Below are 14,335 nucleotides of genomic sequence, written 5' to 3'. Positions count from 1 at the left end.
TTAATATACCTGGGGGAAGCATATTTTATCCCTTTGACCTGTATTTCATTCTCAGACAGTTTAAAATGATTTAGTAGAGAACTTGAGTAGGTTCTAGTATAAAGTTTTCATCGCTGTCCCTCTCACTAAATACCTTATAACTATGTTTATAAACAATTACTGAAGGCTATACAAGCAGAAGTTTGTTACTCAGGAAGTGACCCCATCATAAACACATAAATTAACTGATTGGACCCCTAATAAATAGTCTGAATGGCCAATACAAATTATAATTTTGTCTTCATGTATTTTTAATGAAGGTCTCATTTTGACTATAAAGATATTTTCTCTGACAAAATGTGACAAAAATCCAACATTGGAGCTTTTATATGGTGTAGGAATATATACATGCTGATAACATTTAATATGATTCCCAAAAATATATATATGTGCATTTTAGGGGTTTTTTAATTATTTTTTTTAATTTTTTTAAAATTTTATTAAAATTTTTAAAATAAAAATTAATTTTTTACTTTTAATTTCATTCTTATATTTTAAAAGTCAATATACATGACATATTAAAATTTCATGTGTCTATCTTTAATAATAAAGATTTTATGCCAATTTAAACTTTGCTCCAATACTGCCCTTACAGGACATAGTACACAATTAATTTTACTATATGTTCTCTACATTTGTTTCTCAGTACTGACCTTTCCACTGTGTGACAATCAATGCAAATCATATGTTAATCTAAAATACCTTCAAAGATGACTTCACGGTGAAGTTCTTGTCAAAGGTTGACCTGCTCTTTTTTTAGATTATTGACTGTCAACATAACAGCATGTAACCAGAACACGAATTTCACTTCCGGATCATCACCAAGGCCTTATTACTCACTGTGCACTGTCGCCAAAATACATACAGACAACAACACCCTGAGCTCATATTATCAAGAATAAACAGTTACCTTTAAATCCCTACCAAAAATGCATAAATAAAACTCTTCTATCACCACCAAAATGAGAGAGGAAAAAATGTTCTAAAAATAGACTAGAACTACATTCGTGGGTACTGAACTGGAAGTATTAATTGTGATGTAATTCCTGACAGGCTACATGTTTTACGCCAATTTTAGTCAAACTTTTATATTTGCATGCTATACCTATTTCAACTTTATACATGAAGTCTTTTGAATTTCCTTGCAAGGAAACATGTGACACCTGTCAGAAAGTATGTAGTGCTGGTGTTCCACAGGGTGCAAGTTCTGGTCCAAGTGCTCTTGAGAAACCAAAAACTAAATTTGCTATATCTTCCTTAATTATAGGAATTTTTCAATGCAGTAAAAACCTAATTGTGATACAAGATAAGCCCTGTCTGAAAATATGTTTGAAAATTACAAATGTTGATAAATTCAGTTTTAATGGCAAATTAAATTAACATTTAAATTTTAAAAACTAAATTTTATTGAAAACTTAAATTTTCATACAAGTTTTAAAACACAGTTTGACAAATTTTAGACAGAAAAGTTGACTAATGAATGATATTTAAAACAAATGGTAGTTTGGGTCTGTATAACTGATAACATTTTCCCCAGGGGTAGTGAAGCATCATAGCTCATAGTGATTTTGGCAGCAAACCGCAATATGCCTGTCCAGATGCATATAGGTGTACACACTAAAGAAACACTGACAGGTGCTATGTTCCACATTTATTGTGTCAGGTACTTAGGCAGTTGTTTCCATAACTAATAGCACATTCAGATTTAAAGTTCTAATGGGACCACTACCATGTTTTATAGCAAAAATGCATTCCATTTCAATGTCGATAACAACAAAAGGTGGCAATGGGACAGGAAAATAGTTTCTAGGGAGGTTCTACCTTACTGAAAAATGGTGCTGATCTCTCTCATGAAAACCTAAGCCATGTCTTTGAGGTGCCATATATCAGTGTGGTGATATGAACTAATCTTGGTCACTTATGGCAGTACACTGCACATGCCCTTATGAAACCATGCTATTACCACCAGACTACTCAGGAGAGCTTCCAAGCTAATCCAACTCTAACACTTTGTTCCAGATACCAGGCTAGACCTGAAAAGATCCAATATGTTTCACTTAATTCTAGAAAACAGTAAGATCTATGTAAATGAAGTTAAACTGTGTTAGATATGGTGATTTCAAATTAACATTAAGGTTGCAAGCATGGGGGAAAATATTAAACTTGACAGAGTGACACTCAGAAATGTGAAGCAATGGCCATGTATTAAAGTGTTAAATTCATCCTAAAAGTATATGAGGTTTCTAGAAGCACATTTAGCCATTTACAAGTTAAAAAAACTAATCAGGTAGACTATGTATCATAAAGTTTAAGGCAATGTTGGGGCGGTGAGGTTTGATCATTGGTGTAAACATTATTACATACCAGTATACAGGAAAGTCAGGTGACAATGTACTAAATTAGAATGTGTTACTATAAGCATTCTTATTCATGAGGGAAATAAAAATTTTGGATATTGCAAGTGAATACAGCCAAATGTGGTCATACAAATCAACTATAAGTACCAATAAATCCTATATCATCAGCTAAATGTGAAATTCTCATCCCAAAACTTGTAAACAAGGATGGAAATTTGCATATGTGGGACATATACAATGTACTTGTTAAGATCAAATGTGCAAACATAATTCAAATTATCTATTTGAACATTTATATGGTATTTTGAAGAGTGTTGGTTACCAATTATTAAGCTCATTGATTGAATGGAATCAGATATCAGCTGATGTTTCAATACCGCACTCTGTCAAAGTACTAAATTGAAATATGTTACCATACATAGGCATATTCATGATGAAAATAACATTTTGGGATCTTTTCAGTGCACATAGCCATAAATGTGCTTTACAGGTTCACTATAGGTACAATGTCAGCCTATATGATGTACTGAATGTGAACTTTTGATCCCAAACATTCTAAAATGGATGGATATTTGTACATGTGGGATATGTAACCATGTACAAAGTTAAATTCAAATAATTTGTTTGAATGCTTCTTATGTAATCTTTAGAGTGTCAGTTAACAAATAGTATTAGTAGTTAATAATGCATAAAGCAAGATGGATCATTAGAATTCCCATAACATCATATAGGCCACAATGCCGCACTACACCAATCAATATCTTAACCTAACTGAACAATAAAATGGAATGCATTTTGTATTCAACTTACATCATTTTGCTTTTTTCTTACATCCAAGGGTAAATATACCTGGGGGAAGCATATTTTATCCCTTTGACCTGTATTTCATTCTCAGACAGTTTAAAATGATTTAGTAGAGAACTTGAGTAGGTTCTAGTATAAAGTTTTCATCGCTGTCCTCTCACTAAATACCTTATAACTATGTTTATAAACAATTACTGAAGGCTATACAAGCAGAAGTTTGTTACTCAGGAAGTGACCCCATCATAAACACATAAATTAACTGATTGGACCCCTAATAAATAGTCTGAATGGCCAATACAAATTATAATTTTGTCTTCATGTATTTTTAATGAAGGTCTCATTTTGACTATAAAGATATTTTCTCTGACAAAATGTGACAAAAATCCAACATTGGAGCTTTTATATGGTGTAGGAATATATACATGCTGATAACATTTAATATGATTCCCAAAAATATTATATATGTGCATTTTAGGGGTTTTTTAATTATTTTTTTTAATTTTTTTAAAATTTTATTAAAATTTTTAAAATAAAAATTAATTTTTTACTTTTAATTTCATTCTTATATTTTAAAAGTCAATATACATGACATATTAAAATTTCATGTGTCTATCTTTAATAATAAAGATTTTATGCCAATTTAAACTTTGCTCCAATACTGCCCTTACAGGACATAGTACACAATTAATTTTACTATATGTTCTCTACATTTGTTTCTCAGTACTGACCTTTCCACTGTGTGACAATCAATGCAAATCATATGTTAATCTAAAATACCTTCAAAGATGACTTCACGGTGAAGTTCTTGTCAAAGGTTGACCTGCTCTTTTTTTAGATTATTGACTGTCAACATAACAGCATGTAACCAGAACACGAATTTCACTTCCGGATCATCACCAAGGCCTTATTACTCACTGTGCACTGTCGCCAAAATACATACAGACAACAACACCCTGAGCTCATATTATCAAGAATAAACAGTTACCTTTAAATCCCTACCAAAAATGCATAAATAAAACTCTTCTATCACCACCAAAATGAGAGAGGAAAAAATGTTCTAAAAATAGACTAGAACTACATTCGTGGGTACTGAACTGGAAGTATTAATGTGATGTAATTCCTGACAGGCTACATGTTTTACGCCAATTTTAGTCAAACTTTTATATTTGCATGCTATACCTATTTCAACTTTATACATGAAGTCTTTTTGAATTTCCTTGCAAGGAAAACATGTGACACCTGTCAGAAAGTATGTAGTGCTGGTGTTCCACAGGGTGCAAGTTCTGGTCCAAGTGCTCTTGAGAAACCAAAACTAAATTGCTATATCTTCCTTAATTATAGGAATTTTTCAATGCAGTAAAAACCTAATTGTGATACAAGATAAGCCCTGTCTGAAAATATGTTTGAAAATTACAAATGTTGATAAATTCAGTTTTAATGGCAAATTAAATTAACATTTAAATTTTAAAAACTAAATTTTATTGAAAACTTAAATTTCATACAAGTTTTAAAACACAGTTTGACAAATTTTAGACAGAAAAGTTGACTAATGAATGATATTTAAAACAAATGGTAGTTTGGGTCTGTATAACTGATAACATTTTCCCCAGGGGTAGTGAAGCATCATAGCTCATAGTGATTTTGGCAGCAAACCGCAATATGCCTGTCCAGATGCATATAGGTGTACACACTAAAGAAACACTGACAGGTGCTATGTTCCACATTTATTGTGTCAGGTACTTAGGCAGTTGTTTCCATAACTAATAGCACATTCAGATTTAAAGTTCTAATGGGACCACTACCATGTTTTATAGCAAAAATGCATTCCATTTCAATGTCGATAACAACAAAAAGGTGGCAATGGGACAGGAAAATAGTTTCTAGGGGAGGTTCTACCTTACTGAAAAATGGTGCTGATCTCTCTCATGAAAACCTAAGCCATGTCTTTGAGGTGCCATATATCAGTGTGGTGATATGAACTAATCTTGGTCACTTATGGCAGTACACTGCACATGCCCTTATGAAACCATGCTATTACCACCAGACTACTCAGGAGAGCTTCCAAGCTAATCCAACTCTAACACTTTGTTCCAGATACCAGGCTAGACCTGAAAAGATCCAATATGTTTCACTTAATTCTAGAAAACAGTAAGATCTATGTAAATGAAGTTAAACTGTGTTAGATATGGTGATTTCAAATTAACATTAAGGTTGCAAGCATGGGGGAAAATATTAAACTTGACAGAGTGACACTCAGAAAATGTGAAGCAATGGCCATGTATTAAAGTGTTAAATTCATCCTAAAAGTATATGAGGTTTCTAGAAGCACATTTAGCCATTTACAAGTTAAAAAACTAATCAGGTAGACTATGTATCATAAAGTTTAAGGCAATGTTGGGGCGGTGAGGTTTGATCATTGGTGTAAACATTATTACATACCAGTATACAGGAAAGTCAGGTGACAATGTACTAAATTAGAATGTGTTACTATAAGCATTCTTATTCATGAGGGAAATAAAAATTTGGATATTGCAAGTGAATACAGCCAAATGTGGTCATACAAATCAACTATAAGTACCAATAAATCCTATATCATCAGCTAAATGTGAAATTCTCATCCCCAAAACTTGTAAACAAGGATGGAAATTTGCATATGTGGGACATATACAATGTACTTGTTAAGATCAAATGTGCAAACATAATTCAAATTATCTATTTGAACATTTATATGGTATTTTGAAGAGTGTTGGTTACCAATTATTAAGCTCATTGATTGAATGGAATCAGATATCAGCTGATGTTTCAATACCGCACTCTGTCAAAGTACTAAATTGAAATATGTTACCATACATAGGCATATTCATGATGAAAATAACATTTTGGGATCTTTTCAGTGCACATAGCCATAAATGTGCTTTACAGGTTCACTATAGGTACAATGTCAGCCTATATGATGTACTGAATGTGAACTTTTGATCCCAAACATTCTAAAATGGATGGATATTTGTACATGTGGGATATGTAACCATGTACAAAGTTAAATTCAAATAATTTGTTTGAATGCTTCTTATGTAATCTTTAGAGTGTCAGTTAACAAATAGTATTAGTAGTTAATAATGCATAAAGCAAGATGGATCATTAGAATTCCCATAACATCATATAGGCCACAATGCCGCACTACACCAATCAATATCTTAACCTAACTGAACAATAAAATGGAATGCATTTTGTATTCAACTTACATCATTTTGCTTTTTTCTTACATCCAAGGGTAAATATACCTGGGGGAAGCTATTTTATCCCTTTGACCTGTATTTCATTCTCAGACAGTTTAAAATGATTTAGTAGAGAACTTGAGTAGGTTCTAGTATAAAGTTTTCATCGCTGTCCTCTCACTAAATACCTTATAACTATGTTTATAAACAATTACTGAAGGCTATACAAGCAGAAGTTTGTTACTCAGGAGTGACCCCATCATAACACATAAATTAACTGATTGGACCCCTAATAAATAGTCTGAATGGCCAATACAAATTATAATTTTGTCTTCATGTATTTTTAATGAAGGTCTCATTTTGACTATAAAGATATTTTCTCTGACAAAATGTGACAAAAATCCAACATTGGAGCTTTTATATGGTGTAGGAATATATACATGCTGATAACATTTAATATGATTCCCAAAAATATTATATATGTGCATTTTAGGGGTTTTTTAATTATTTTTTTTAATTTTTTTAAAATTTTATTAAAATTTTTAAAATAAAAATTAATTTTTTACTTTTAATTTCATTCTTATATTTTAAAAGTCAATATACATGACATATTAAAATTTCATGTGTCTATCTTTAATAATAAAGATTTTATGCCAATTTAAACTTTGCTCCAATACTGCCCTTACAGGACATAGTACACAATTAATTTTACTATATGTTCTCTACATTTGTTTCTCAGTACTGACCTTTCCACTGTGTGACAATCAATGCAAATCATATGTTAATCTAAAATACCTTCAAAGATGACTTCACGGTGAAGTTCTTGTCAAAGGTTGACCTGCTCTTTTTTTAGATTATTGACTGTCAACATAACAGCATGTAACCAGAACACGAATTTCACTTCCGGATCATCACCAAGGCCTTATTACTCACTGTGCACTGTCGCCAAAATACATACAGACAACAACACCCTGAGCTCATATTATCAAGAATAAACAGTTACCTTTAAATCCCTACCAAAAATGCATAAATAAAACTCTTCTATCACCACCAAAATGAGAGAGGAAAAAATGTTCTAAAAATAGACTAGAACTACATTCGTGGGTACTGAACTGGAAGTATTAATTGTGATGTAATTCCTGACAGGCTACATGTTTTACGCCAATTTTAGTCAAACTTTTATATTTGCATGCTATACCTATTTCAACTTTATACATGAAGTCTTTTTGAATTTCCTTGCAAGGAAAACATGTGACACCTGTCAGAAAGTATGTAGTGCTGGTGTTCCACAGGGTGCAAGTTCTGGTCCAAGTGCTCTTGAGAAACCAAAACTAAATTTGCTATATCTTCCTTAATTATAGGAATTTTTCAATGCAGTAAAAACCTAATTGTGATACAAGATAAGCCCTGTCTGAAAATATGTTTGAAAATTACAAATGTTGATAAATTCAGTTTTAATGGCAAATTAAATTAACATTTAAATTTTAAAAACTAAATTTTATTGAAAACTTAAATTTTCATACAAGTTTTAAAACACAGTTTGACAAATTTTAGACAGAAAAGTTGACTAATGAATGATATTTAAAACAAATGGTAGTTTGGGTCTGTATAACTGATAACATTTTCCCCAGGGGTAGTGAAGCATCATAGCTCATAGTGATTTTGGCAGCAAACCGCAATATGCCTGTCCAGATGCATATAGGTGTACACACTAAAGAAACACTGACAGGTGCTATGTTCCACATTTATTGTGTCAGGTACTTAGGCAGTTGTTTCCATAACTAATAGCACATTCAGATTTAAAGTTCTAATGGGACCACTACCATGTTTTATAGCAAAAATGCATTCCATTTCAATGTCGATAACAACAAAAGGTGGCAATGGGACAGGAAAATAGTTTCTAGGGAGGTTCTACCTTACTGAAAAATGGTGCTGATCTCTCTCATGAAAACCTAAGCCATGTCTTTGAGGTGCCATATATCAGTGTGGTGATATGAACTAATCTTGGTCACTTATGGCAGTACACTGCACATGCCCTTATGAAACCATGCTATTACCACCAGACTACTCAGGAGAGCTTCCAAGCTAATCCAACTCTAACACTTTGTTCCAGATACCAGGCTAGACCTGAAAAGATCCAATATGTTTCACTTAATTCTAGAAAACAGTAAGATCTATGTAAATGAAGTTAAACTGTGTTAGATATGGTGATTTCAAATTAACATTAAGGTTGCAAGCATGGGGGAAAATATTAAACTTGACAGAGTGACACTCAGAAATGTGAAGCAATGGCCATGTATTAAAGTGTTAAATTCATCCTAAAAGTATATGAGGTTTCTAGAAGCACATTTAGCCATTTACAAGTTAAAAAACTAATCAGGTAGACTATGTATCATAAAGTTTAAGGCAATGTTGGGGCGGTGAGGTTTGATCATTGGTGTAAACATTATTACATACCAGTATACAGGAAAGTCAGGTGACAATGTACTAAATTAGAATGTGTTACTATAAGCATTCTTATTCATGAGGGAAATAAAAATTTTGGATATTGCAAGTGAATACAGCCAAATGTGGTCATACAAATCAACTATAAGTACCAATAAATCCTATATCATCAGCTAAATGTGAAATTCTCATCCCCAAAACTTGTAAACAAGGATGGAAATTTGCATATGTGGGACATATACAATGTACTTGTTAAGATCAAATGTGCAAACATAATTCAAATTATCTATTTGAACATTTATATGGTATTTTGAAGAGTGTTGGTTACCAATTATTAAGCTCATTGATTGAATGGAATCAGATATCAGCTGATGTTTCAATACCGCACTCTGTCAAAGTACTAAATTGAAATATGTTACCATACATAGGCATATTCATGATGAAAATAACATTTTGGGATCTTTTCAGTGCACATAGCCATAAATGTGCTTTACAGGTTCACTATAGGTACAATGTCAGCCTATATGATGTACTGAATGTGAACTTTTGATCCCAAACATTCTAAAATGGATGGATATTTGTACATGTGGGATATGTAACCATGTACAAAGTTAAATTCAAATAATTTGTTTGAATGCTTCTTATGTAATCTTTAGAGTGTCAGTTAACAAATAGTATTAGTAGTTAATAATGCATAAAGCAAGATGGATCATTAGAATTCCCATAACATCATATAGGCCACAATGCCGCACTACACCAATCAATATCTTAACCTAACTGAACAATAAAATGGAATGCATTTTGTATTCAACTTACATCATTTTGCTTTTTTCTTACATCCAAGGGTAAATATACCTGGGGGAAGCATATTTTATCCCTTTGACCTGTATTTCATTCTCAGACAGTTTAAAATGATTTAGTAGAGAACTTGAGTAGGTTCTAGTATAAAGTTTTCATCGCTGTCCTCTCACTAAATACCTTATAACTATGTTTATAAACAATTACTGAAGGCTATACAAGCAGAAGTTTGTTACTCAGGAAGTGACCCCATCATAAACACATAAATTAACTGATTGGACCCCTAATAAATAGTCTGAATGGCCAATACAAATTATAATTTTGTCTTCATGTATTTTTAATGAAGGTCTCATTTTGACTATAAAGATATTTTCTCTGACAAAATGTGACAAAAATCCAACATTGGAGCTTTTATATGGTGTAGGAATATATACATGCTGATAACATTTAATATGATTCCCAAAAATATTATATATGTGCATTTTAGGGGTTTTTTAATTATTTTTTTTAATTTTTTTAAAATTTTATTAAAATTTTTAAAATAAAAATTAATTTTTTACTTTTAATTTCATTCTTATATTTTAAAAGTCAATATACATGACATATTAAAATTTCATGTGTCTATCTTTAATAATAAAGATTTTATGCCAATTTAAACTTTGCTCCAATACTGCCCTTACAGGACATAGTACACAATTAATTTTACTATATGTTCTCTACATTTGTTTCTCAGTACTGACCTTTCCACTGTGTGACAATCAATGCAAATCATATGTTAATCTAAAATACCTTCAAAGATGACTTCACGGTGAAGTTCTTGTCAAAGGTTGACCTGCTCTTTTTTTAGATTATTGACTGTCAACATAACAGCATGTAACCAGAACACGAATTTCACTTCCGGATCATCACCAAGGCCTTATTACTCACTGTGCACTGTCGCCAAAATACATACAGACAACAACACCCTGAGCTCATATTATCAAGAATAAACAGTTACCTTTAAATCCCTACCAAAAATGCATAAATAAAACTCTTCTATCACCACCAAAATGAGAGAGGAAAAAATGTTCTAAAAATAGACTAGAACTACATTCGTGGGTACTGAACTGGAAGTATTAATTGTGATGTAATTCCTGACAGGCTACATGTTTTACGCCAATTTTAGTCAAACTTTTATATTTGCATGCTATACCTATTTCAACTTTATACATGAAGTCTTTTTGAATTTCCTTGCAAGGAAAACATGTGACACCTGTCAGAAAGTATGTAGTGCTGGTGTTCCACAGGGTGCAAGTTCTGGTCCAAGTGCTCTTGAGAAACCAAAACTAAATTTGCTATATCTTCCTTAATTATAGGAATTTTTCAATGCAGTAAAAACCTAATTGTGATACAAGATAAGCCCTGTCTGAAAATATGTTTGAAAATTACAAATGTTGATAAATTCAGTTTTAATGGCAAATTAAATTAACATTTAAATTTTAAAAACTAAATTTTATTGAAAACTTAAATTTTCATACAAGTTTTAAAACACAGTTTGACAAATTTTAGACAGAAAAGTTGACTAATGAATGATATTTAAAACAAATGGTAGTTTGGGTCTGTATAACTGATAACATTTTCCCCAGGGGTAGTGAAGCATCATAGCTCATAGTGATTTTGGCAGCAAACCGCAATATGCCTGTCCAGATGCATATAGGTGTACACACTAAAGAAACACTGACAGGTGCTATGTTCCACATTTATTGTGTCAGGTACTTAGGCAGTTGTTTCCATAACTAATAGCACATTCAGATTTAAAGTTCTAATGGGACCACTACCATGTTTTATAGCAAAAATGCATTCCATTTCAATGTCGATAACAACAAAAGGTGGCAATGGGACAGGAAAATAGTTTCTAGGGAGGTTCTACCTTACTGAAAAATGGTGCTGATCTCTCTCATGAAAACCTAAGCCATGTCTTTGAGGTGCCATATATCAGTGTGGTGATATGAACTAATCTTGGTCACTTATGGCAGTACACTGCACATGCCCTTATGAAACCATGCTATTACCACCAGACTACTCAGGAGAGCTTCCAAGCTAATCCAACTCTAACACTTTGTTCCAGATACCAGGCTAGACCTGAAAAGATCCAATATGTTTCACTTAATTCTAGAAAACAGTAAGATCTATGTAAATGAAGTTAAACTGTGTTAGATATGGTGATTTCAAATTAACATTAAGGTTGCAAGCATGGGGGAAAATATTAAACTTGACAGAGTGACACTCAGAAATGTGAAGCAATGGCCATGTATTAAAGTGTTAAATTCATCCTAAAAGTATATGAGGTTTCTAGAAGCACATTTAGCCATTTACAAGTTAAAAAACTAATCAGGTAGACTATGTATCATAAAGTTTAAGGCAATGTTGGGGCGGTGAGGTTTGATCATTGGTGTAAACATTATTACATACCAGTATACAGGAAAGTCAGGTGACAATGTACTAAATTAGAATGTGTTACTATAAGCATTCTTATTCATGAGGGAAATAAAAATTTTGGATATTGCAAGTGAATACAGCCAAATGTGGTCATACAAATCAACTATAAGTACCAATAAATCCTATATCATCAGCTAAATGTGAAATTCTCATCCCCAAAACTTGTAAACAAGGATGGAAATTTGCATATGTGGGACATATACAATGTACTTGTTAAGATCAAATGTGCAAACATAATTCAAATTATCTATTTGAACATTTATATGGTATTTTGAAGAGTGTTGGTTACCAATTATTAAGCTCATTGATTGAATGGAATCAGATATCAGCTGATGTTTCAATACCGCACTCTGTCAAAGTACTAAATTGAAATATGTTACCATACATAGGCATATTCATGATGAAAATAACATTTTGGGATCTTTTCAGTGCACATAGCCATAAATGTGCTTTACAGGTTCACTATAGGTACAATGTCAGCCTATATGATGTACTGAATGTGAACTTTTGATCCCAAACATTCTAAAATGGATGGATATTTGTACATGTGGGATATGTAACCATGTACAAAGTTAAATTCAAATAATTTGTTTGAATGCTTCTTATGTAATCTTTAGAGTGTCAGTTAACAAATAGTATTAGTAGTTAATAATGCATAAAGCAAGATGGATCATTAGAATTCCCATAACATCATATAGGCCACAATGCCGCACTACACCAATCAATATCTTAACCTAACTGAACAATAAAATGGAATGCATTTTGTATTCAACTTACATCATTTTGCTTTTTTCTTACATCCAAGGGTAAATATACCTGGGGGAAGCATATTTTATCCCTTTGACCTGTATTTCATTCTCAGACAGTTTAAAATGATTTAGTAGAGAACTTGAGTAGGTTCTAGTATAAAGTTTTCATCGCTGTCCTCTCACTAAATACCTTATAACTATGTTTATAAACAATTACTGAAGGCTATACAAGCAGAAGTTTGTTACTCAGGAAGTGACCCCATCATAAACACATAAATTAACTGATTGGACCCCTAATAAATAGTCTGAATGGCCAATACAAATTATAATTTTGTCTTCATGTATTTTTAATGAAGGTCTCATTTTGACTATAAAGATATTTTCTCTGACAAAATGTGACAAAAATCCAACATTGGAGCTTTTATATGGTGTAGGAATATATACATGCTGATAACATTTAATATGATTCCCAAAAATATTATATATGTGCATTTTAGGGGTTTTTTAATTATTTTTTTTAATTTTTTTAAAATTTTATTAAAATTTTTAAAATAAAAATTAATTTTTTACTTTTAATTTCATTCTTATATTTTAAAAGTCAATATACATGACATATTAAAATTTCATGTGTCTATCTTTAATAATAAAGATTTTATGCCAATTTAAACTTTGCTCCAATACTGCCCTTACAGGACATAGTACACAATTAATTTTACTATATGTTCTCTACATTTGTTTCTCAGTACTGACCTTTCCACTGTGTGACAATCAATGCAAATCATATGTTAATCTAAAATACCTTCAAAGATGACTTCACGGTGAAGTTCTTGTCAAAGGTTGACCTGCTCTTTTTTTAGATTATTGACTGTCAACATAACAGCATGTAACCAGAACACGAATTTCACTTCCGGATCATCACCAAGGCCTTATTACTCACTGTGCACTGTCGCCAAAATACATACAGACAACAACACCCTGAGCTCATATTATCAAGAATAAACAGTTACCTTTAAATCCCTACCAAAAATGCATAAATAAAACTCTTCTATCACCACCAAAATGAGAGAGGAAAAAATGTTCTAAAAATAGACTAGAACTACATTCGTGGGTACTGAACTGGAAGTATTAATTGTGATGTAATTCCTGACAGGCTACATGTTTTACGCCAATTTTAGTCAAACTTTTATATTTGCATGCTATACCTATTTCAACTTTATACATGAAGTCTTTTTGAATTTCCTTGCAAGGAAAACATGTGACACCTGTCAGAAAGTATGTAGTGCTGGTGTTCCACAGGGTGCAAGTTCTGGTCCAAGTGCTCTTGAGAAACCAAAACTAAATTTGCTATATCTTCCTTAATTATAGGAATTTTTCAATGCAGTAAAAACCTAATTGTGATACAAGATAAGCCCTGTCTGAAAATATGTTTGAAAATTACAAATGTTGATAA

At 31.9% G+C, this 14,335-nt stretch overlaps 1 long non-coding RNA gene across 2 annotated transcripts in view; it reads right to left on the bottom strand.

Annotated features, from left to right (window-relative positions):
• Window positions 1-1,483: 1,483 nt before the first annotated feature.
• LOC149781303 (uncharacterized) overlaps window positions 1,484-14,335 on the bottom strand; it is a 37,789-nt gene continuing 24,937 nt past the window's right edge. The window contains exons 9-12 of one of the 2 annotated variants that reach the window (XR_016414670.1): window positions 11,568-11,779; window positions 8,331-8,542; window positions 5,097-5,308; window positions 1,484-2,072 (exon numbers count right to left, since the gene is read on the bottom strand). This is a non-coding gene — a long non-coding RNA (uncharacterized LOC149781303). Of the gene's footprint in view, window positions 2,073-5,096; window positions 5,309-7,108; window positions 8,543-11,567; window positions 11,780-14,335 lie in introns of those variants that run through there. The other variant, XR_016414669.1, reaches the window with a different exon arrangement.

The sequence above is a fragment of the Sinohyriopsis cumingii genome, chromosome 15 (genome assembly GCF_028554795.1).
Source record: "Sinohyriopsis cumingii isolate HCF-2022 chromosome 15, ASM2855479v2, whole genome shotgun sequence".
NCBI lineage: Eukaryota > Metazoa > Mollusca > Bivalvia > Unionida > Unionidae > Sinohyriopsis > Sinohyriopsis cumingii.
The sequence above is the reverse complement of the archived record's forward strand: the minus strand, read 5'-3'. Positions and strand labels throughout refer to the sequence as shown.